The sequence below is a fragment of the Pleurodeles waltl genome, chromosome 9 (assembly GCF_031143425.1).
Source record: "Pleurodeles waltl isolate 20211129_DDA chromosome 9, aPleWal1.hap1.20221129, whole genome shotgun sequence".
NCBI classification, from domain to species: Eukaryota; Metazoa; Chordata; class Amphibia; order Caudata; family Salamandridae; genus Pleurodeles; species Pleurodeles waltl.
This window is the reverse complement of record NC_090448.1, coordinates 1,160,064,721-1,160,091,797: the sequence shown is the minus strand read 5'-3', so window position 1 is coordinate 1,160,091,797 and position 27,077 is coordinate 1,160,064,721. Positions and strand designations below refer to the sequence as shown.

The window sequence follows — 27,077 nt, the reverse complement described above, 5'->3', positions numbered from 1 at the left end:
ATCTTTTATAACACAAGCATACACAAGCAACTTTTAGAATACAAGCATACACAAGCATCTTTTATAACACAAGCATACACAAGCATCTTTTATAACACACATCTTTTTTAAAGCAAGCATACACAAGCATATTTTCGAATACAAGCATACACAAGCATCTTTTATAACACAAGCATACACAAGCATCTTTTAGAATGCAAGCTTCTTTTATAACACAAGCATACACAAGCATGTTTTATAATAGAAGGATACACAAGCATCTTTTATAATACAAGCATGCACAAGCATCTTTTAGAATACAAGCATACACAAGCATCTCTTATAACACAAGCATCTTTTATAACACAAGCATCTTTTAGAATACAAGCATACACAAGCATATCTTATAACACAAACATCTCTTAGAACACAAGCATCTTTTAGAACAAAAGCATCTTTTAGAACACAAGATACACAAACATCTCTTAGAACACAAGCATCTTTTATAACACAAGCATCTTTTAGAATACAAGCATACACAAGCATCTTTTATAATACAAGCATCTTTTATAATACAAGCATACACAAACATCTTTTAGAATACAAGCATACACAAGCATCTTTTATAATACAATCATCTTTATAATACAAGCATACACAAGCATCTTTTATAATACAAGCATACACAAGCATCTTTTATAACACACGCATCTTTTATAAAGAAGGCACACACAAGCATGTTTTATAACACAAGCATACACAAGCATGTTTTATAACACAAGCGTACACAAGCATTTTTTAGAATAGAAGGATGCACAAGCATCTTTTATAATACAAGCATGCACAAGCATCTTTTAGAATACAATCATACACAACCATATCTTATAACACAAGCATACACAAGCATCTTTTAGAATACAAGCATACACAAGCATCTTTTATAACACAAGCATCTTATTACTCAAGCACCTTTTGTAATACAAGCCTCTTATAGAATACAAGCATACACAAGCATCTTTTGTAATACAAGCATACACAAGCATCTTTTAGAATACAAGCATACACAAACATCTTTTATAACACAAGCATACACAAGCAACTTTTAGAATACAAGCATACACAAGCATCTTTTATAACACAAGCATACACAAGCATCTTTTATAACACACATCTTTTTTAAAGCAAGCATACACAAGCATATTTTCGAATACAAGCATACACAAGCTTCTTTTATAACACAAGCATACACAAGCATCTTTTAGAATGCAAGCTTCTTTTATAACACAAGCATACACAAGCATGTTTTATAATAGAAGGATACACAAGCATCTTTTATAATACAAGCATACACAAGCATATCTTATAACACAAGCATATCTTATAACACAAACATCTCTTAGAACACAAGCATCTTTTAGAACAAAAGCATCTTTTAGAACACAAGATACACAAACATCTCTTAGAACACAAGCATCTTTTATAACACAAGCATCTTTTATAACACAAGCATACACAAGCATCTTTTATAATACAAGCATCTTTTATAATACAAGCATACACAAGCATCTTTTAGAATACAAGCATACACAAGCATCTTTTAGAATGCAAGCTTCTTTTATAACACAAGCATACACAAGCATGTTTTATAATAGAAGGATACACAAGCATCTTTTATAATACAAGCATGCACAAGCATCTTTTAGAATACAAGCATACACTAGCATATCTTATAACACAAACATCTCTTAGAACACAAACATCTCTTAGAACACAAGCATCTTTTAGAACACAAGCATCTTTTAGAACACAAGATACACAAGCATCTTTTATAACACAAGCATCTTTTATAACACAAGCATCTTTTAGAATACAAGCATACCCAAGCATCTTTTATAATACAAGCATCTTTTATAATACAAGCATACACAAGCATCTTTTAGAATACAAGCATACACAAGCATATTTTATAATACAATCATCTTTATAATACAAGCATACACAAGCATCTTTTATAATACAAGCATACACAATCATCTTTTATAACACAAGCATACACAAGCATCTTTTAGAATACAAGCATACACAAGCATCTTTTATAACCCAATCATCTTTTATAACACAAGTATCTTTTTTAATACAAGCATACACAAGCATCTTTTATAATACAAGCATCTTTTATAATACAAGCATACACAGGCATCTTTTAGAATACAAGCATCTTTTAGAATACAAGCATAAACAAGCATATTTTATAACACAAGCATACACAAGCATCTTTTAGAATACAAGCATACACAAGCATCTTTTATAACACAAGCATGTTTTAGAAAACAAGCATACACAAGCATCTTTTAGAATACAAGCATCTTTTATAAAACAAGCATACACAAGCATCTTTTAGAATACAAGTATTCCCAAGCATCTTTTATAACACAAGCATCTTTTATAACACAAGCATCTTTTATAACACACGCATCTTTTATAAAGAAGGCACACACAAGCATGTTTTATAACACAAGCATACACAAGCATGTTTTATAACACAAGCGTACACAAGCATCTTTTAGAATAGAAGGATGCACAAGCATCTTTTATAATACAAGCATGCACAAGCATCTTTTAGAATACAATCATACACAAGCATATCTTATAACACAAGCATACACAAGCATCTTTTAGAATACAAGCATACACAAGCATCTTTTATAACACAAGCATCTTATTACTCAAGCACCTTTTGTAATACATGCCTCTTATAGAATACAAGCATACACAAGCATCTTTTGTAATACAAGCATACACAAGCATCTTTTAGAATACAAGCATACACAAACATCTTTTATAACACAAGCATACACAAGCAACTTTTAGAATACAAGCATACACAAGCATCTTTTATAACACAAGCATACACAAGCATCTTTTATAACACACACATCTTTTTTAAAGCAAGCATACACAAGCATATTTTCAAATACAAGCATACACAAGCATCTTTTATAACACAAGCATACACAAGCATCTTTTAGAATGCAAGCTTCTTTTATAACACAAGCATACACAAGCATGTTTTATAATAGAAGGATACACAAGCATCTTTTATAATACAAGCATGCTCAAGCATCTTTTAGAATACAAGCATACACAAGCATCTCTTATAACACAAGCATCTTTTATAACACAAGCATCTTTTAGAATACAAGCATACACAAGCATATCTTATAACACAAACATCTCTTAGAACACAAGCATCTTTTAGAACAAAAGCATCTTTTAGAACACAAGATACACAAACATCTCTTAGAACACAAGCATCTTTTATAACACAAGCGTACACAAGCATCTTTTAGAATAGAAGGATGCACAAGCATCTTTTATAATACAAGCATGCACAAGCATCTTTTAGAATACAATCATATCTTATAACACAAGCATACACAAGCATCTTTTAGAATACAAGCATACACAAGCATCTTTTATAACACAAGCATCTTATTACTTAAGCACCTTTTGTAATACATGCCTCTTATAGAATACAAGCATACACAAGCATCTTTTGTAATACAAGCATACACAAGCATCTTTTAGAATACAAGCATACACAAACATCTTTTATAACACAAGCATACACAAGCAACTTTTAGAATACAAGCATACACAAGCATCTTTTATAACACAAGCATACACAAGCATCTTTTATAACACACACATCTTTTTTAAAGCAAGCATACACAAGCATATTTTCAAATACAAGCATACACAAGCATCTTTTATAACACAAGCATACACAAGCATCTTTTAGAATGCAAGCTTCTTTTATAACACAAGCATACACAAGCATGTTTTATAATAGAAGGATACACAAGCATCTTTTATAATACAAGCATGCACAAGCATCTTTTAGAATACAAGCATACACAAGCATCTCTTATAACACAAGCATCTTTTATAACACAAGCATCTTTTAGAATACAAGCATACACAAGCATATCTTATAACACAAACATCTCTTAGAACACAAGCATCTTTTAGAACAAAAGCATCTTTTAGAACACAAGATACACAAACATCTCTTAGAACACAAGCATCTTTTACAACACAAGCATCTTTTAGAATACAAGCATACACAAGCATCTTTTATAATACAAGCATCTTTTATAATACAAGCATACACAAACATCTTTTAGAATACAAGCATACACAAGCATCTTTTATAATACAATCATCTTTATAATACAAGCATACACAACCATCTTTTATAATACAAGCATACACAAGCATCTTTTATAACACACGCATCTTTTATAAAGAAGGCACACACAAGCATGTTTTATAACACAAGCATACACAAGCATGTTTTATAACACAAGCGTACACAAGCATGTTTTAGAATAGAAGGATGCACAAGCATCTTTTATAATACAAGCATGCACAAGCATCTTTTAGAATACAATCATACACAAGCATATCTTATAACACAAGCATACACAAGCATCTTTTAGAATACAAGCATACACAAGCATCTTTTATAACACAAGCATCTTATTACTCAAGCACCTTTTGTAATACAAGCCTCTTATAGAATACAAGCATACACAAGCATATTTTGTAATACAAGCATACACAAGCATCTTTTAGAATACAAGCATACACAAACATCTTTTATAACACAAGCATACACAAGCAACTTTTAGAATACAAGCATACACAAGCATCTTTTATAACACAAGCATACACAAGCATCTTTTATAACACACATCTTTTTTAAAGCAAGCATACACAAGCATATTTTCGAATACAAGCATACACAAGCATCTTTTATAACACAAGCATACACAAGCATCTTTTAGAATGCAAGCTTCTTTTATAACACAAGCATACACAAGCATGTTTTATAATAGGATACACAAGCATCTTTTATAATACAAGCATGCACAAGCATCTCTTATAACACAAGCATCTTTTATAACACAAGCATACACAAGCGACTTTTAGAATACAAGCATACACAAGCATATCTTATAACACAAACATCTCTTAGAACACAAGCATCTTTTAGAACAAAAGCATCTTTTAGAACACAAGATACACAAACATCTCTTAGAACACAAGCATCTTTTATAACACAAGCATCTTTTAGAATACAAGCATACACAAGCATCTTTTATAATACAAGCATCTTTTATAATACAAGCATACACAAGCATCTTTTAGAATACAAGCATACACAAGCATCTTTTAGAATACAATCATCTTTATAATACAAGCATACACAAGCATCTTTTAGAACACAAGCATACACAATCATCTTTTATAACACAAGCATCTTTTAGAATACAAGCATACACAAGCATCTTTTATAACACAAGCATCTTTTATAATACAAGCATACACAGGCATCTTTTAGAATACAAGCATCTTTTAGAATACAAGCATAAACAAGCATCTTTTATAATACAAGCATACACAAGCATCTTTTAGAACACAAGCATACACAATCATCTTTTATAACACAAGCATACAAAAGCATCTTTTAGAATACAAGCATACAAAAGCATCTTTTATAACACAAGCATGTTTTAGAAAACAAGCATACACAAGCATCTTTTAGAATACAAGCATCTTTTATAAAACAAGCATACACAAGCATCTTTTAGAATACAAGTATACACAAACATCTTTTATAACACAAGCATCTTTTAGAATACAAGTATTCCCAAGCATCTTTTATAACACAAGCATCTTTTATAACACAAGCATACACAAGCATCTTTTATGACACACGCATCTTTTATAAAGAAGGCACACACAAGCATGTTTTATAACACAAGCATACACAAGCATGTTTTATAACACAAGCGTACACAAGCATCTTTTAGAATAGAAGGATGCACAAGCATCTTTTATAATACAAGCATGCACAAGCATCTTTTAGAATACAATCATACACAAGCATATCTTATAACACAAGCATACACAAGCATCTTTTAGAATACAAGCATACACAAGCATCTTTTATAACACAAGCATACACAAACATCTTTTATAACACAAGCATACACAAGCAACTTTTAGAATACAAGCATACACGGGCATCTTTTATAATGCAAGCATACACAAGCATCTTTTATAACAGAAGCATACACAATCATCTTTTATAACACAAGCATACACAAGTATCTTTTAGAATACAAGCATACACAAGCATCTTATATAACACAAGGATACACAAGCATATTTTATAACACAAGCATACACAAGCATCTTTTATAACACAAGCATACACAAGTATCTTTTATAATACAAGCATGCACAAGCATCTTATAACACAAGCATATTTTATAACTCAAGCATACACAAACATCTTTTGTAATACAAGCATACACACGCATCTTTTGTAATACAAGCATACACAAGAATCTTTTAGAATACAAGCATACACAAACATCTTTTATAACACAAGCATACACAAGCAACTTTTAGAATACAAGCATACACAAGCATCTTTTGTAATGCAAGCATACACAAGCATATTTTAGAATACAAGCATACACAAACATATTTTATAACACAAGGATACACAGGCATCTTTTATAACACAACCATACACAAGCATATTTTATAACTCAAGCATCTTTTAGAATACAAGCATCTTTTAGAATACAAGCATACACAAGCATCTTTTAGAATACAAGCATACACAAGCATCTTTTATAACACAAGCATACACAAGCATCTTTTATAACACAAGCATACACAAGTATCTTTTATGATACAAGCATACACAAGGATCTTTTATAACACAAGCATCTTTTACAATACGAGCATATTGTATAATACAAGCATACACAAGCATCTTTTAGAACACAAGCATCTTTTATAACACAAGCATACACAAGCATCTTTTGTAATACAAGCATACTGTAGGAGGCTGGCCTGGTTTGTAGTGAGTAGCAAGGGGTACTTACACCTTGCACCAGGTCCAGGTATCCCTTATTAGTGTAGAGGGGTGTCTAGCAGCTTAGGCTGATAGAAAAGGTACCTTAGCAGAGCAGCTTAGGCTGAACTAGGAGACGAGTGAAGCTCCTACTATACCACTGGTGTCATATGCACAATATCATAAGAAAACACAATACACAGATATACTGAAAATAAAGGTACTTTATTTTTATGGCAATATGCCAAAAGTATCTCAGTGAGTACCCTCAGTGTGAGGATAGCAAATATACACAAGATATATGTACACAATACCAAAATAGGCAGTAATAGCAATAGAAAACAGTGCAAGCAATGTATAGTCACAATAGAATGCAATGGGAGCACATAGGGATAGGGGCAACACAAACCATATACTCTAGAAGTGAAATGCGAACCACGAATGGACCCCAAACCTATGTGAGCTCGTAGAGGGTCGCTGGGACTGTAAGAAAACAGTGAGGGTTAGAAAAATAGCCCACCCCAAGACCCTGAAAAGTGGGTGCAAAGTGCACCTAAGTTCCCCAGAGAGCACAAAAGTCGTGATAGGGGAATTCTGCCAGGAAGACAAACACCAGCAATGCAATAATGATGGATTTCCAGACGAGAGTACCTGTGGAACAAGGGGACCAAGTCCAAGAGTCACGATCAAGTCGGGAGTGGGCAGATGCCCAGGAAATGCCAGCTGTTGGTGCAAAGAAGCTGCCACTGGATGGTAGAAGCTGTGGATTCTGCTAGAACGAAGAGGGTTAGAAACTTCCCCTTTGGAGGATGGATGTCCCACTTCATGAAGAAGCTTGCAGAGGTGTTTCCGTACAGAAAGACAGCAAACAAGCCTTGCTAGCTGCAAGGGTCACGGTTAGGGTTTTTGGATGCTGCTGTGGCCCAGGAGGGACCAGGGTGTCGCCAATTGCGTGAGGAGACAGAGGGGGCGTCCAGCAAGACAAAGAGCTCACTCAGAAGCAAGCTACACCTGCAGAAGTGCCGGAACAGGCACTACAAAGTGGAGTGAACTGGAGCTCACTGGAAGTCACAAAAGAAGGTCCCACGACGCCGGAGGACAACTCAGGAGGTCGTGCACTGCAGGTTAGGGTGCCAGGGACCCAGGCTTGGCTGTGCACAAAGGAAAACCTGGAAGAGTGCACAGGAGCCGGAGCAGCTGCAAATCATGCGGTACCCAGCAATGCAGTCTAGCGTGGGGAGGCAAGGACTTACCTCCACCAATCTTGGAATGAAGAGTCACTGGACTGTGGGAGTCACTTGGACAGAGTTGCTGAGTTCAAGGGACCTCGCTCGTCGTGCTGAGAGGAGACCCAGTGGACTGGTGATGCAGTCTTTTGGTGCCTGCAGTTGCAGGGGGAAGATTCCGTCAACCCACGGGAGATTTCTTCGGAGCTTCTAGTGCAGAGAGGAGGCAGACTACCCCCACAGCATGCACCACCAGGAAAACAGTTGAGAAGGCGGCCGGATCAGCGTTACAAGGTTGCAGTAGTCGTCTTTGCTACTTTGTTGCAGTTTTGCAGGCTTCCAGAGCAGTCACAATTCGATTCCGTGGCAGAAGGTGAAGAGAGAGATGCAGAGGAACTCTGATGAGCTCTTGCATTCATTATCTAATGAATTCCCCAAAGCAGAGACCCTAAATAGCCAGAAAAGGAGGTCTGGCTACTTAGGTGGGAGGATAGGCTAGCAACACAAGTAAGAGCCTATCAGAAGGAGTCTCTGACGTCCCCTGCTGGCCCTGGCCACTCAGAGCATTCCAGTGTGCCAGCAGCACCTCTGTTTCCAAGATGGCAGAGGTCTGGAGCACACTGGAGGAGCTCTGGGCACCTCCCAGGGGAGGTGCAGGTCAGGGGAGTGGTCACTCCCCTTTCCTTTGTCCAGTTTCGCGCCAGAGCAGGGCTGGGGGATCCCTGAACCGGTGTAGACTGGCTTATGCAGAGATGGGCACCATCTGTGCCCATCAAAGCATTTCCAGAGGCTGGGGGAGGCTACTCCTCCCCAGCCCTGACACCTTTTTCCTAAAGGAGAGGGTGTAACACCCTCTCTCTGAGGAAGTCCTTTGTTCTGCCTTCCTGGGCCAAGCCTGGCTGGACCCCAGGAGGGCAGGAACCTGTCTGAGGGGTTGGCAGCAGCAGCAGCTGCAGTGAAACCCCGGGAAAGGTAGTTTGGCAGTACCTGTGTCTGTGCTAGAGACTCAGGGGATCATGGAATTGCCTCCCCAATGCCAGAATGGTATTGGGGTGACAATTCCATGATCTTAGACATGTTACATGGCCGTGTTCGGAGTTACCATTGTGACGCTATACATATGTTGTGACATATGTATAGTGCACGCGTGAAATGGTGTCCCCGCAATCACAAAGTCCGGGGAATTTGCCCTGAACAATGTGGGAGCACCTTGGCTAGTGCCAGGGTGCCCACACACTAACTTAGCACCCAACCTTTACCAGGTAAAGGTTAGACTTATAAGTTACTTAAGTGCAGTGGTAAATGGCTGTGAAATAACGTGGACGTTATTTCACTCAGGCTGCAATGGCAGGCCTGTGTAAGAATTGTCAGAGCTCCCTATGGGTGGCAAAAGAAATGCTGCAGCCCATAGGGATCTCCTGGAACCTCAATACCCTGGGTACCTCAGTACCATATACTAGGGAATTACAAGGGTGTTCCAGTATGCCAATATGAATTGGTGAAATTGGTCACTAGCCTGTTAGTGACAATTTGTACAGAGAGAGCATAACCACTGAGGTTCTGGTTAGCAGAGCCTCAGTGAGACAGTTAGGGATCACACAGGGAACACATACATATAGGTCACAAACTTATGAGCACTGGGGTCCTGACTAGCAGTGTCCCAGTGACACATAACATCCTGAAAACATAGGATTTTCACTATGAGCACTGGTCCCTGGCTAGCAGGATCCCAGTGAGACAGTGAAAACACCCTGACATACACTCAGAACAGGCCAAAAGTGGAGGTAACAAGGCTAGAAAGAGGCTACTTTCTCACACATACACAAGCATCTTTTATAACACAAGCATCTTTTAGAATACAAGTATACACAAGCATCTTTTATAACACAAGCATCTTTTATAACACAAACATACACAAGCATCTTTTATAACACACGCATCTTTTATAAAGCAAGCACGCACAAGCATATTTTAGAATACAAGCATACACAAGCATCTTTTATAACACAAGCATCCTTTATAATACAAGCATCTTTTATAACACAAGCATACACAAGCATGTTTTATAACACAAGCGTACACAAGCATCTTTTAGAATAGAAGGATGCATAAACATCTTTTATAATACAAGCATCTTTTAGAATACAATCATACACAAGCATCTCTTATAACACAAGCATACACAAGCACCTTTTAGAATAGAAGGATACACAAGCATCTTTTATAACACAAGCATCTTTTAGAACACAAGCATATACACAAGCATCTTTTAGAATACAAGCATCTTTTAGAATACAAGCATACACAAGCATCATTTAGAACACAAGCATCTTTCAGAATAGAAGGATACACAAGCATCTTTAATAACACAAGCATCTTTTATAACACATGCATCTTTTATAAAGCAGGCAAACACAAGCATCTTATAAAAGAGGCTTGTGTATGCTTGTATTATAAAACACAAGCATACACAAGCATCTTTATAATACAAGCATCTTTTATAACACAAGCATCTTTTATAACACAAGCGTACACAAGCATCTTTTAGAATAGAAGGATGCACAAGCATCTTTTATAATACAAGCATGCACAAGCATCTTTTAGAATACAATCATACACAAGCATCTCTTATAACACAAGCATCTTTTATAACACAAGCATACACAAGCATCTTTTATAACACAAGCATACACAAGCATCTTTTAGAATAGAAGGATACACAAGCATCTTTAACAACACAAGCAGACACAAGCATCTTTTATAACACAAGCATACACAAGCATGTTTTATAACACAAGAGTACACAAGCATCTTTTAGAATAGAAGGATGCACAAGCATCTTTTATAATACAAGCATGCACAAGCATCTTTTAGAATACAATCATACACAAGCATCTCTTATAACACAACACAAGCATGTTTTATAACACAAGCATACACAAGCATGTTTTATAACACGAGTACACAAGCATCTTTTAGAATAGAAGGATGCACAAGCATCTTTTATAATACAAGCATGCACAAGCATCTTTTAGAATACAATCATACACAAGAATCTCTTATAATACATGCATACACAAGCATCTTTTAGAACACAAGATACACAAGCATCTTTTATAACACAAGCATACACAAGCATCTTTTAGAACACAAGCATCTTTTATAATACAAGCATACACAAGCATCTTTTACAACAAAAGCATACACAAGCATCTTTTATAACACAAGGATACACAAGCATCTTTTAGAACACAAGCGCGCACCATCTGAGGTGCAAAAAGCAGACACTGCCCCAGGAGGCACCTTTGATCATTGCCGGGTCTTGTGATTCATTCCACCCTGTACTGCCGGTCCTGCGGGAAACTTACAGTTAACCTGCACCTCCTTTTAACCTACACATCACTCCCGGCTGTACAGGACTGGCAGCGGGGAAGGGAAGTGGTTATACTTGCAGGACATGCCATTTTACCTAAATGAGTTTTAATTAGTTCAGCGACTGTTCGCTTTGTTATGTTTGAATGTGTTGTTAATTAAAAAATGATTTGTATTTAATCATCGTTACACAGAAAATGTAACAAAAATACAAAATAATATTCATGCAATCCTAAGGAGCAGTGATGCAATCAAATAAATATCAAATTCAGAGACCCGCGTTTCAATTTTACAAATATATACAAGCTGGTTTTGAATTTTATAAGTGTGTGAACTCAATCAGCTAACATGTTTTGCAGCCCAACAAGACGCTTTAACAAAGATTGATAAGAAAAATATGGGAAGAAATTGCAGTAAAGTTGGAGATTAGGATATGAGAGGTGTATAAGGCTCAACCTGGCACCATTTTCTCATCCAGCCATTTTGAAGAAATATACATTGATGTCAATACGAAGAATCTTCCATGGTAAGGTGACTGGTTCTGGGCAGACATGTTGAGAACAAATCACAGAAGTGAACTTCTGGAATACATAAAGTCTGTCTGCAACTTGAGTATAAAGATGGAGTTAGAAACTTCCAGTCAAGGCGCCAAGGTTTCCTGACCAGAAGCACTGGGTCCTACAACACTTCACACATGAAGAATCCTTAGAGCTCTAGGGATGGTTTAACAATCACCATCTCTCATTTCAAGGTTTGCGTCAAGTAACCCAGGGAGATTTGACAAGCCTGCATGGATGGGCCGCGTGGTCCCTGCTTCAAGGACAGAGCTGACCAGCAGCTTCAGAGAGGTACTGGATGAAGCCTTGAATGAGGAAGACCTGCTGTGAAGGTGAAAGGATGGTGAAGGAGGCTAGACAAGTTCCCTCAATGCCGCTACTGTGACATCGAGGGAGTCCAGCATGCTGTGCCACGGGTGAGCCTCCAAGTCCCAGAAGAATCCCCAACATAGGCGACGGTACAGACCCCACACCTGGAAGGTGCAGGGAGAACTCAATGGAGAGAGTTCTGAAGTAGTGATTTGCATCAAAAAGCATCCCAGTGCTGGAGCAAGCCAAACGCTGTTACATTACAAGTACAAGAAGAAGCTTCAAGTAGAGTGAAGAGACTTCACCAGCACAAAGAAATCTCATCCGCGATCCAGGGCTAGCACCTAGCTCCTCTGGATGGTGGCTTGTGTCTACAACCTGAGCCCAGCAACCAAGACTCCCACGGGACTTCTGAAAAAGTTATCACAGAACTATGCCAGTAACTTGCTGCTTCAAGGCTCTTAAACAAAACCCACCTTTCTCATTTTCAGAGAGCACCTGACATACATTTTCTTCCTCTCCTTAAGCTAATTCTCCATCCTTTCCAAAAACTTACCACTGATCTTCCAAAATGTAGTACTAACCTTTGATGGTCCTGATGGGTTCCATGCAGGATCCATACATATTCTGGGGTACGTCCTTGTACCCTCCTCTAGTTCCCAGTAATATCAATTGAGTTAACTGTAAAGCACCCCAATAAATTTTAGAGCAGAACGGCTACTTATATAAACATGTTAAATAAATTGCTTCCATATATGCCCATGGGAAAGATTTGCTGTAGAACAGTGCCTTCATGTATGTTTGCTGTTGCATTTCCTTAAACCAGCAAGCATTGGATGAGCACGGTCCCCTGCAGATCCCGGATCACCTGCACTCTTTTAGCAATATTATCCCCCTCAGGGCGTAGCCAGAAAGCCACCGTTAACAGCAGGGGGTGATAATTTCAAGATGTATCTATTCCCCAGTGTTGCTGCCCTTACGTCTTACAGTAAAAGGTTGGACGGGGTGTGAGCAGATGCGCTCTTACAGGAAGGAGTCGGGGTGATGATGACTGTGTGCTGCTCTTAACTGGCAGAGGCTGGGTGCAAGCTGATGCTTTCTAATATTTAAAGGGGTCATGCCAGGGTGAAGGATTAAAATACCCAGTTACATGGTTGGACCAGAGGATGAAAGCCTAACTAACCTCCTCTTACCGGGAAGACGTCAAGGACTGCAAAAGGTGCAAGACCACCTATTCTTGTAGAAAGAGGAGGGAGAGAACTTGGACTGAGACACAGGGAGCAGAAGGATTCACCTTACTTTACATGGAGGATGGGTGACCTTAAGACTTCCATCGAAGGTCCTTCATGAGGTACATAAAAGTCGTGCATAAAGAGTGGCTAAAACAGGGATGTGGATCTTCCAGGAAGTGACGGAGGACCAGGGGAGATACTACATGTCCAAGTTACATACAGATTCCCCTCTTAAACGAAGGGGCATCCTCTCACCTTTCCTACATTAATATCCTTTGTTAAGGTGGCATCTACTGTAGAGGGTCTTCCTGAAACAACTCTCACCCTTTCTACTGCCAAGGCCCCGGAATGTTTTTGAGCTCAGATACTGCAATGGCCCATTTCTGTAGACGTACAGGAAGGGCAGAATCTGATGGAAAGTCTAGTGACAAGTGAGTGACATAAAGAGAGAACTTCAAAACTAAAAGTGGGATCAGACAAACCTTGGTTTTCAAAGACTTGCAAACTTCACAACCAAATCCAGTAGGTCTTCCGAATGAGTACAGGAGATGGTCCTGGAAAACAATTATTTTAGAACTTGGATCAAAACACAATCATTATATAGTGATACAAAGAAAACATCAATCATGACCTCAGTAGTTGGTGTTTAATGGACAAGCATGGATGACATTTTGGTTTTTTTCATGACAGCATTGAGAGCTCTTCTACAAGTAAAGAACTTGTCACAGAGTCATCTAACATAAAATGACTGTTTTTCACACCTCAGTGGAGTGCATCAAAGTCATCACAATTGAATTTGGCAGGGCTGCATGTGATGACAATCGGTGAGCAGGCGAAAGCTCCTGCTTCGGGCATCTTTGTGGTCAGGAGTCCATCTTCAGCTTTATCTTCAATTAACACACAAAATGGCTTGATTTGCGAGTAAATGGAATTTAAAAAAGGTAAACTTACAGTTGTAAATCAATTTACTCACATGTACTTTTATCTCGCAATGATGCAACATTGCCTGTAAATCCCACGCCAGGGGCTGGGAATGAGTGTTCCAAATGTCGTTCTAACGTTTTTGTGAAAAAAAAAAAAAAAAACACTTTTCTCCAGCCCATCCCTTTACTGGAAATAACTCATGATGTACTCCTGCTAAGGGCAGGAATATATCCATTTTCAGAGTTAGAATGGTAATGGAACAAGGAGCTGGAAACAGAGTTTCTTCTTGGGGTAAATCAGTTCTCAGTGGAGACAAGAAAAGTACTGTTGCATCAATGCAATGGCATCTCCCCATGCACATGTGTACGTTATTTATAGTTGTCCAGAACACATACCTCCACTTAGTAGCTGTCTGAATTCATAGAACTTTCCAAGGAGTATCCCTTGAAAAGTGACTGTCCCAGTTTCCATCATGGCTTGGGTCAAAGTCCAGAACCAGCCAGGGCTAGCTTTAGGGCAGTGAGAATGATGCGGCCGCATTGAGCGCTGACCTTGAGGGGAGGGGAACACTGATCTCAGGGGGTGGGGGGTGCTGTTTATCAATAACTTACTGTAGGAAGTTGGCTCTGTATGTACTATTTCAAAGTAAGAAATAGCATGCACAGAGTCCAAGGGTTCCCCTTAGAGGTAAGATAGTGGCAAAAAGAGATAATTCTAATGCTCTATTTTGTGGTAGTGTTGTCCAGCAGTAGGCTTATCAGAGGGTAGTGTTAAGCATTTGTTGTACACACACAGGCAATAAATGAGGAACACACACTCAGAGACAATTCCAGGCCAATAGGTTTTTGTATGGAAAAATATATTTTCCTAGTTATTTTAAGAACCACAGGTTCAAGGTTTACAAGTAATACTTCAAATGAAAGGTATTTCACTTAGGTACTTTAGGAACCTTGAATTAGCAAAATAGCATGTACAGTTTTCACAAAAATGGCAATAAGCTATTTTAAAACTAGACAGTGCAATTTTCAATAGTTCCTGGGGGAGATAAGGGTTTGTTAGTTTTGCAGGTAAGTAAACCACCTACAGGGTTCAAAGTTGGGTCCAAGGTAGCCCACCGTTTGGGGTTCAGGGCAACCCCAAAGTTACCACACCAGCAGCTCAGGGCCAGTCAGGTGCAGAGGTCAAAGTGGTGCCCAAAACGCATAGGTTTCAATGGAGAAGGGGGTGCCCAGGTTCCAGTCTGCCAGCAGGTAAGTACCCGCGTCTTCGGAGTGCAGACCAGGGGGGTTTTGTAGGGCACTGGGGGGGACACAAGTCAGCACAAAAAGTACACCCTCAGCCGCACAGGGGCGGCCGGGTGCAGAGTGCAAACAGGCGTCGGGTTTGCAATAGAGTTCAATGGGAGACCCAGGGGTCTCTTCAGCGAAGCAGGCAGGCAAGGGGGGGTCTCCTCGGGGTAGCCACCACCTGGGTAAGGGAGAGGGTCACCTGGGGTCGCTTCTGCACTGGAGGTCGGATCCTTCAGGTCATGGGGGCTGCGGGTGCAGTGTCTTTACCAGGCGTCGGGTTCTTAGAAGCAGGCAGTCGCGGTCAGGGGGAGCCTCTGGATTCCCTCTGCAGGTGTCGCTGAGGGGTTCAGGGGGGGGTCAACTCTGGCTACTCACAGGGTCGCAGTCGCCGGGGAGTCCTCCCTGTAGTGTTGTTTATCTGCAGGTTTTGCTGGGGGCGTCGGGTGCAGAGTGCAAAGTCTCACACTTCCGGCGGGAAACGTGTTGTCTTTAAAAGTTGCTTCTTTGTTGCAAAGCTGCAGTCTTTGTGGAACAGGGCCGCTGTCCTCTGGAGTTCTTGGTCCTTTTAGATGCAGGGTAGTCCTCTCCTCTAAGGCTTCAGAGGTCGCTGTTGCAGCTTTTCTCGAAGTGGGGAGACAGGCCGGTAGGGCTGGGGCCAAAGCAGTTGGTGTCTCCGTCTTCTTTGCAGGGCTTCAGGTCAGCAGTCCTTCTTCGTCTTCAGGTTGCAGGAATCTCTCTTGCTAGGTTATGGGAGCCCCTAAATACTCAATTTAGGGGTGTGTTTAGGTCTGGGGGGTTAGTAGCAAATGACTACTAGCCCTGAGGGTGGATCCACCCTCTTTGTGCCTCCTCCCTGAGGGGAGGGGGACACATCCCTAATCCTATTGGGGGAATCCTCCATCTGCAAGATGGAGGATTTCTAAAAGCCAGAGTCACCTCAGCTCAGGACACCTTAGGAGCTCTCCTGACTGGCCAGTGACTCCTCCTTGTTTTTCTCATTATCTCGTCCAGCCTTGCCGCCAAAAGTGGGGCCGTGGCCTGAGGGGGCGGGCATCTCCACTAGCTGGAGTGCCCTGGGGTGCTGTAACAAAGGGGGTGAGCCTTTGAGGCTCACCGCCAGGTGTTACAGTTCCTGCAGGGAGATGTGAGAAGCACCTCCACCCAGTAAAGGCTTTGTTACTAGCCACAGAGTGACAAAGGCACTCTCCCCATGTGGCCAGCAACATGTCTTGTGTGTGGCAGGCTGGTAAAACTAGTCAGCCCACACTGGAAGTCGGGTATGTTTTCAGGGGGCATCTCTAAGATGTCCTCTGGGGTGTATTCCCCAATAAAATGTACACTGGCATCAGTGTGCATTTATTGTACTGAGAAGTTTGATACCAAACTTCCCAGTTTTCAGTGTAGCCATTATGGTGCTGTGGAGTTCGTGTATGACAGACTCCTAGACCATATACTCTTATGGCTACCCTGCACTTACAATGTCTAAGGTTTTGCTTAGACACTGTAGGGGCATATTGCTCATGCACCAATGCCCTCACCTATGGTATAGTGCACCATGCCTTAGGGCTGTAAGGCCTGCTAGAGGGGTGACATATCTATGCCATAGGCAGTGTGAGGTTGGCATGGCACCCTGAGGGAAGTGCCATGTCGACTTAGTCATTTTCTCCCCACCAGCACACACAAGCTGGCAAGCAGTGTGTCTGTGCTGAGTGAGGGGTCCCCAGGGTGGCATAAGACATGCTGCAGCCCTTAGAGACCTTCCCAGGCATCAGGGCGCTTGGTACCAGGGGTACCAGTTACAAGGGACTTACCTGGATGCCAGGGTGTGCCAATTGTGGAAACAAAGGTACAGGTTAGGGAAAGAACACTGGTGCTGGGGCCTGGTTAGCAGGCCTCAGCACACTTTCAAATCATAACTTGGCATCAGCAAAGGCAAAAGGTCAGGGGGTAACCATGCCAAGGAGGCATTTCCTTACACTTACTATTTAAAAATACCTGCTGCTGAGTTTCTTGTGCATCCAGCAATAACAATGTCAAGATAACTCTTGTAAATAATGTTCCTGCTAGAGAGAGAGAGAGAGATCAGAGTTTTGTTTTGGGGGTGTTTAGAGTGACCATAAAGTAGCAGAGAGGGTTAATATACCTTCTGCAAAGAACAGATCTGTATTTTATGTGAGTAGCTGAGTGGATTAGTGAAGCCAGCCTTTATCAGTGCTTTTAAACAAATGAGAGAGAGAAGCTATGTAGGAGGTGAGGAGCACGTTTGGCAGGGGGTAGTGGTGGAATCCAAGGAAGAGGTCAGGGGCGTTCCGGGAAGGGGGGCATCAAAACAGGCTGTTGCACCAGGTACCACCAGCGCTAAAGGAACACCTCTGCTGTGTCATTGGCGCCATTTGGATTTTGTGTTTCTAGCTCTTCCCATCAACTTTTGTTTTTTTAAATTATTTTTTAAGCCTGTGCTCTCCTGGACCCTCGAACAGCAGATGCAGACTTCTCAGGGACACCCCTGCCGTGCTGGCATAATGTGGGGGACTCCCTCCCCCCCGCCATCACCTCCCACATCCTGTGTGGAGACAGTTTCCCCCGCTTGGCATCCTCTGTGCAGGCTGTTGGTAGTAATATTTGCGTTGCTCAGCTGCACATGGGAGAGTTGTTGAGATTTTGTTTTATTAAATGTAATGTTTACAAGCGTTACTTGCAGTTTAAGCAAACATGAGCCAGAATGGGAATGGTGAGGTGCTTTGTGGACATTAGTGGTGAGCCGCTTTTAGGGGGACCCGTGAATGGCTGCAAACATTTACTTTTCTGTAAGAATGGGGGGAGGGGCAAGATGAGGCCCTTGATACTCTCACCCCTTGCTTCTTAACAGCAACTCCTTAGAGTAATTTAAAAGAATGGCGACTGATGTACAGTAACAACTTTACCAAATCAATATCCTTTTTGAGGGACAAGAGGCAACCTTCCTGCTCAGTTTTCTGCGGCAGACATCATTCTGTGGGTGGGACTTCCTTTTAGTGAGCACCTTCCGTGGCCAAGTTTGAAGAGCAGCTGGGTCCTTCCACTTTCCATGTCTTCATTTACCCATCTGGTGCAAGGAGTCATGGCCAGACTGGGAACCCAAAGCAGTCCTGGCAGATTTTGTCAGACCAGCCACCACAAGGTGCATAGCGAGAGAGCCCGACCACTACAGTGGGGCTTGAGGGGTTCTCCCCTCTCAAGAAAATTTAGGCAAAAATGGTGCATTCTACAACACGGTTCGTTATATATTCAATCGTATTCGTTTTTAAAGCACAGTGAATGATGACCTTACAGTGCACCACGATACAGCAATCTTTATTGGGGCTCTTCAGTGATTCCCTCACATCCCCCTCTAACAGTGCCTCTCACCTTTCAATAGTCCCTCTCACATCTATCGGACCATAGCCCCTCTCTCAGTATCTCTCCATAGCCCCTCTCTCACATGTATCTCTCCATAGTCCCTCTCTCACATCTATCTCTCCATGGCCCCTCTCTCTCATGTATCTCTCCATAGCCCCTCTCTTACATGTATTTCATTTGTTTTATAGTGCCTCTCTAACCAGCGGAGGGTGTTGGAGCACTTTCATCACACACACACATACAGAGACAATGAACCATATGTGTGTAAGTCTGTGTATTGAAAATGTTAGATAAGACAATGGGGTCTACAAGGTGTAGGATTCACATATCATCCATACCGTTAGGCATTTCTTTAAGAGTGTGTGGCCTGGGAAAGCATAAACGCAGGATATAACACGTAAGACAGTGATTAGGGTTGACTTTACTAATAATTTATTTCCACCCAAACGAAGCTAGGAAAAAAACAGAACTTTCTAACATGTACCGTGCAGCTTGGATGCAGCTATTTGATGGCAGTTCATAGCTCACTGGGCTAGAATGATGGTAATTTATGATCTGCACAGTAATAAAATAATCTCTGTGACAAAAGCAGTATTCCACTGAGCTATGCATATAAAATGCTGTTCTGTGATCTGCAAAGTACATGTTCTTTGCAGCAGGCACATTAACCCTCTGAGCTACTTTAGATGAGTCAAAAGTACCACTAGAGAAATCTCTCATCTTAATCACCAGAGTTATCTTGGCAGGTTTATTGTTGCCTGACACACCTCTGCAGTGCTTTTTAAACTGCTGAGCTGCTACAGAACCTCCCCCTCATTAACAATCTCCCACCGCCCCCTCAACCCCCGCCCATCTAGCCTCCAGCCTCCCGCTGAGACTCCAGATTCCAACCTTGCAAACAATGCATAGGCTGGACGTGCATATTTTGCAGTTGTGCATATCAGAGAAAAGTCCCTTTCTGAACACTACGCATTTTCCACAAAGACGCATTTACTTTTGATAAAAACTATTTTAGGAGACAAAAGAAGTGCAAATTGAATCTACAACAAGCAATGGGTTTCCTGCCATTTGTCTGAACCTTTACGACTGCATCGCCTGATTGTGACCGCGTTCAGTGCTTTGGAAACAGCTCAGTAGGACTCTAAGGAAATAAAATGCTGAACAGCTTAGTTTTGTGCACACCCAACATCCCTGCTCCACAAAGGTCTCACCAGTTCCACACTTCTGTGCAGAGATTTGTGGCCAGTGGTCACAAAGGCTGGTCAGTGGCACCTTAAGCTAACTCCACTGCCATGAGCTCGGTTGCAGGAAAGTGACTCGAAAGGTCAAACTGCCATCCTTTGATGATGTATGTATGTTGTATTTACATAGCACACATCTGGCCAAACGCAGACGAGCTGTGTGTGCCCTGGGGAGGCAGAACGGGTTTCTCTTTGAATCCGCATCCAGTGGTGCTGAGATCAATATTACATCACTGAAGCCACAGGGATTCTGAAAAATCCAAGTGTCAACAAAAGCACACGTGTAGCAAATGTACCAGACGCCCCTTCAGCAGGAGACTGGGAAGGATGTAAATTCTACACAGTGGTGTATCACTGTCATTAAAAAAAATATATTTTTTGCAGTTTTATATAGCGTGAACTCAACCCGAAGGTATTGGAGCGCTTTACATGAGCACCAGTTACATTCCACATGGACACATTCATTTCTTGGTACACACGCGGAGATTAAGTGATTTGCCCAGGACCACAGGATGTTGCGCCAACGCCGAGACTCTAACCTCTTTCACCAGCTCCAAAGATGCCAGATGTGGCATAACGGCGGCCGTTACACCACAAAAACCACATTGTGCACTGAAACGGCTGCTAAATTTGCAAAGACATGCAGTTTTACTGGTAAAACTAAATAGCGTAAAAATGATAACGTGAGGAAATCAGGTTTCAGCGAATATTTATCATTTGTGCCTCAGCAGGTAAAGCCTCTTGGTTTGTTTTGATCCTTTTAAATTATTTGCTTCCATCACTATTCATAACTACAAAAAAAATTACTTTTATTTTTACCCAATTGCAATATAATTTGAAATGTGTGTAGTTCATTTGATACTTAAATGTTGTGCGTTGGCAAAAAAAACTGACAGCCGTTCCTTCCACTTCCAGTACCACAGCAGGATTGTCACCTACATCACTCTCACAAAATCCTCTGACTTTGCAATCAGAGAATAAAAGTGCACCCCAGTTTCCCAGTAAGCAGCAGTTTTTCAGAAGACATAGCGTGACATTTGACCTTTGCCTTTGAACGTGCAACAAATGTGACAAGATAAGCGCAAAATAAAATCATCTTTATTGCTCATTCACCTTCTGAACTCCAGCATGATTCGTTTGGGGGTGCTGCAGCACCCTATTCTCTACTTCCCGTGTTTTTGGCTAAGACCCTCCCACAAAGAGGTCTGTCAGCTCACTCTGTGTACAAGGGACATTTCACATCTACTCCTGGGCTTTACTGTTACAAATCAGTGTCACTGGCAAGGTTTCTTCTCTCTCGCTCCCTCCCAGCGGTTGCAGGCGGGGCCTCTAGCACTCCTTTTTGGGGTTCTGGACTTATTGTTCAACAACAGACTTTGGGGGTTATTACAACTTTGGAGGAGGTGTTAATCTGTCCCAAAAGTGACTGTAAAGTGACGGATATACCACCAGCCGTATTATGAGTCCATTATATCCTATGGAACTCGTAATACGGCTGGTGGTATATCCGTCCCATTTGGGACGGATTAACACCTCCTCCAAAATTGTAATAACCCTCTTTGCCTTGTTTCTCTTAAAGTCAAAGGGGAAAAGGAGGAAGCAGAAGACAGCAAAAAGCATGCCGAAGGGAGAAAGTAGGGAGGGCAGAGAGCCTGCAGGAGGGAGAGAGTATAGTGGTAGGTCAAAGAGGCGAGCGGTGGAATCAAGACTAGACATCCTTGGTATTCAGCCACACTAACGGTCTGCTATGGGACAGGCTGTGGGCTTCTGTGAACAGCATTGGGCCCTGGCACTGATTCGTTTACAAATTAAACACTACTCCCCTCCCGCCCACCATCACCCCACTTTCCTAAGAGACCAGTTTCAGACAAAGGTCCCTTTGTGGTCTGTAAGCGACATTGGAACGTTGAGAGATTCATTGAAGACAATGGAGGAGCGCAGGGCTCATAATAGCTGCTGTAAGCCCGGAGCATCAGGATTACAATGTTTGTCTTCATGTTTCTTCCTGTGTAATTCAGAACATTCTAGTTCTAGTGGGTGTAATCTTCTAATAGCCTCATAGCCCTTCTGCCTTGGGATATACTGGTTGTTAAAGGCCCTCACTCTTGTTATAGGCACCCGCCTGCAGCTCGTGCCTATAACTCTGGTTCAGTACCTTTAACAACTGATATTTACCTCAGCAGTGGAGTATAAGGCTAGAACTAGGGCCACTGAAATCATGCGGCTTGAGCAGGTCAAATTATGTGGCAGCAGTTAGTAAATTATGCAGCAGGACAAGGCAAATTATGCTGCATAATGCGGCAGACTTTGTAATAATATGACTTCATAATTTCATCATTTTTAAACTTCATAACACTGTACGGGCATTGGTTGCACCTCGTTAGTACCATTTTAATACCCAAACGTAGCAATAAGCAACAAAAAGGTGACCAGTCCAGTTTTCTAAAGGACCTTTCACTGTGCAGCAAAATGTGTCGCTGCACTTTTAGTAACTTTTGAACAGTTTGCGCTAGAAACATTCTTTTTGTTAAAATCTGCAGATTATGTGACAGATGATGGATTGTGTGGCAAATGCGGCAAATCTGCAATTGTGCGAAAATTGCCGCAGAAGCACTATCGCACAATTCCAGTGGCCCTGGCTATAACATAACCTGCAGGAGTGCTATTAGAAGGGACCGTCCGGCGAATACATCTCAAAACCCAAGCGGACGTAATCTAACAAAGGAACATTCTAGAATGCCTATTGTTGGTGATTGTTATAGAAGCAGGACTGGGTAAAGAGAACCCCTTTTTGCAGGTAGCCTCTGTAATTTGTTCGCCTATCAGAGGAGATGGGTGATACAAATATACCAGTCAGTGGCACACTCAGTTGATGTGTCCTCGTGCGCGTCGAATCAATGAAGACTGAAGGCAGACGACTGAGGGCGATGTTATAAGATGCTAAGCACAAGGTCTCAATGGCCCACCTCACTCTGCCCAAGGGTGTTATACTAGGCAAGATTCCCCAACCTCCTTTAGTGCCTATTGCAGGGGTGGGCAAATCACCCCTATATGAAGAGAATATTCAGGAGCCTCAAATACACTCTACCTTACTCATTGCCTGCTCTTAACTCACTCTTGAAAGTTTTGTATCTGTGGGCACCATCTTAGTGCACTCTGTCACATACAAATTGTGCATATTCCATGTTCTCATCACCCAACTTCAAATATTTACATCATTACCTGTCCTAAAGTTAACCTTGGGTTAATCTGAGGAAAATAAAATATAATTGCTACTGTCTCTAGCACCACAGAGATTTTTGTTTTAATTGTAAGTCTTTAAATTGGGTTTTGTTTGCTCAATTAAATGTACAACTTTACCATTTTTGTATGTATTAATTTTACTGTTGTATACAAGAAATATTCTAAAGTTAAATTAGACTATGTAATTGCCAACCCCGGCAAGCCTTACTTCGCCACATTTGTTTTCAAGATTTATCTCTGGTTGAAATCCATATCCCTGTTGGTCCTGGGTGCCAACTGCAACATTCAGAGGATATGAATGAAAGTCCCACCCTAGTTCCTCCCAGGCAGGTGATACAGGCATCCCCTAGGTGATAAACTCTGCACAAACAACAAGCCACTGGTCATGATGAGACATCCTTCGGAAGAATAGACTAACTACACACCTTTCACTTCTCTATTTCTTTACACAACTCTTAAAACTTTACCAGTTATCACAGAACTGACACGTTTCGCACAGGTCTCTTGTTCATTCCTCATTGTTTACACACCAAATAACTAGTTAAAACTATCATTTATTTAACAGCTAATCAGTTGCAGCTCACTCCGCGGTGAAGGGGTGGTGCGGCGCGTGGCGGGGGGGGGAAACAAAAAAATTAGATTAAAAAAATAAACTTACCTGACTCCTGAGTCCCCGCCGCTGTGGTCTTCAGGCTATGCTGCAGGCACATACTCCCAGCCTGCCCTGCAGCCAACCCTAATGCTGCTCTCATGATGCTGGCAGCATGAGAGCAGCATTAAGATTGGCCGTAACGCCCTGACTTGGCACTCCCAGGCAGACTTGGAGCCTGTGCCTCCTCTCCCCAACCCGGGAACACAGAGCTGGGTTGGAGAGAGCTCAGTGCGCATGTGTGTTTGGCCGGCCAAACACACAAGCCCACTGAGGGGAGTGCACACCCCTCCTCCTCCATGCTCGTTATCCCCATGGCCCCGCCCCTAAAGTTTTGCAGCTGCTGAGGGGGGCAATGCTCCTCTGTCATAGCAGAGGACCCTCCTCAATATCAAGTTATTTCATCTTCAGATAATAACTGTGCATTTTACAGTAGTCACAGTATGTCATCACAATATGTCAAAAAGATAACTAATTTAAAATAATTTTTTCACTCTAAACACGGTATGTCATATTGATTTGTGTAGCGCTCTAATCACTCGAGGTGCCTAGGCACTTGTAAGCTTCTTACCACCTTTGAAGTAACTTGTAACTACGGGGAAGACAATCACTGGAAATGTAAATACTTATTTAAAAAAATTAAGTGATCACCACTTTGTTTTTGTTTTTTTAATGACTCACCGTCTTGTCCATTCAAAAACTTCAAATTGTTCTTTAATATGCGAGGGGACACTACATGTCAAGCTGCCTAATGTATATCACTTTTACTCCATTGTATGAAAGCAGGACCTAAATAGATTTCGTCTTTAAAGGGAAAAGATAGACTTCTCATCAGGCCCAAAACAAATGCCCAAAGACCGTCGTATTAAAGAAAGAAAAAAATCCATTACATTCATTGCAGGCTTACTTTCCAAATCACCTAAAAACACTCACTCCGAACGTGAACAGTACTTTTTGGGAAATGACATGTCTGAAGTGTTCCAAGATTCCATTCCAAAGAGGCGATGCTGAGAGCTGTGCACACATCTTGAGGGAGGGGCACGCTTTGTTGACAGTGCAGGGATTGGCTGGCACTGTTTGAGGCAGCTGTGGTATGCCAAGGACATTCTGGACATGGTTGACCCAATGAGGGATGGACAACCGGAGTTCATCTGGAAAGAAAGGGTTTGGTTGAACCGCCTTCTAGAGAGTTTTTACAGGGCTCCCCAACATGGAGTGCACGTGCCAGACATGAAGTTTCAGACACACCAGTAAGAAGGTGGCTGCAATGAGGCCAACCATGGCACCGGCAGCAGGAGAGAAACAAAACCCAACCCCGCCACATGACTCCTTCTTCACAATCACAACCAATCCAGAACAAGGAACTCTGAATCAACTTAATTATTCTTCGCACCTGGATAAACCTGGCTGGGTACCACGAGCAGGTTTGAACTGTGCAATTGTGACCCATGCATGGGGACAGTCCCTGACCAGGAATGGTGCCAGGATGTTTAGCACTTGCTATATTGTTTGGTCAGGGGGAGGGGTCCCTAAACAATACTTTTCTTCCCTTTTGTTGTCATTTTTTGCCCCCACTACATGGCATTCTATCGCCTCTGCCTCATCTCCTGGTACAGACGCACAGATTCTTGAGGGGTAACCTCAGTCCACTGAGTTAGGCTTATTGGGGTGCAATACTGGTATTCTTAGATGACTGAGGGAGACGCAGAAGTAGGCAGAGATGTTGGGTTTGTGTCCTCTGTAGGTAGAAGGAAAATTGCTAGCAAGCATCTCATTGCGATTGCAGACGAAGGTTGGAGCAGCCTCGCCCCCCCCCAGGGCAGTGCTACTGCAGCCTGCTTCCCTGCTGGAGGACATCACCACGCTTCGAAAGCAGCAGAGATCCAGAGCGAAAGCAGAACATTGGTGATGGAAACCTGGATGCACGTATGTGTGAGGACACTGTCCCCAGCTGTATGTACCATGTCCCATCCCACCTTCTCTAACTTTATCCTCTCCAGTGCCTGTCCATTGCTCCCCTTTGGCAACATCTCAGGGGTATCTGATGTAAGGGACCCCCAACAGCAGACCTGGTGCTCACCCTTCATGAAACTAGAGCCGGGGAACCCTTAGACTGGTACCCCTTGACACAGAGTCCTAGGAAAACGCTAGTGGGAGCATATCTTCAGTTTTGTGGCGCAGTGGTTTCATCAAGGGGTGATAAGTACCTCCAACCAGGTAAAAGAATCCAAGTGACCTCAGGTAGTGGGAGTCAAATGAATAGCAATGGCCTCAACTATCATGTCTGTTTGTGATTGAAAACGTATCAGAAACTTTGGAATGTGTCTCAGTGGGAAAGTGAAGGGGACCATCTAAAGGCCAATCTGTTGTTAGGGTAACCCTCAGCAGTGTGCAGACATCCCATTGTTTAACTGCAGAGTGCAAGTCGGAGGAGGAATACAGTCAACAGAAGCAACAAGGCCAGCGCTTCCAACGCACCCTCTTTACCATCCTAGGAGTTTCTTTCTCTGGTGGCACGCAGCCGGTGTAACCAAAGCCCTCCACAACACCAGACCGGCCTACCTCAACGAATGAATCTACTTCCACAAACCAACTCGACAGCTCCGCTCCGCCAACCTCGCCCTCCCTACAGTCCCCCGCATCCAACGCACTACCTCCGGCGGCAGATCCTTCTCCCACCTCGTCACCAGAACCTGGAACTCCCTCCCCACCAACCTACACAAGACCCAGGACCTCCTGAC

The 27,077-nt window shown here is 42.0% G+C and overlaps 1 long non-coding RNA gene across 1 annotated transcript in view; it reads right to left on the bottom strand.

Moving 5' to 3' along the window:
- LOC138260487 (uncharacterized) overlaps window positions 1-27,077 on the bottom strand; it is a 109,791-nt gene that overhangs the window by 17,197 nt on the left and 65,517 nt on the right. Inside the window, exon 2 of the long non-coding RNA XR_011198861.1 lies at window positions 14,095-14,166. This is a non-coding gene — a long non-coding RNA (uncharacterized lncRNA). The remainder of the gene's footprint in view (window positions 1-14,094; window positions 14,167-27,077) is intronic.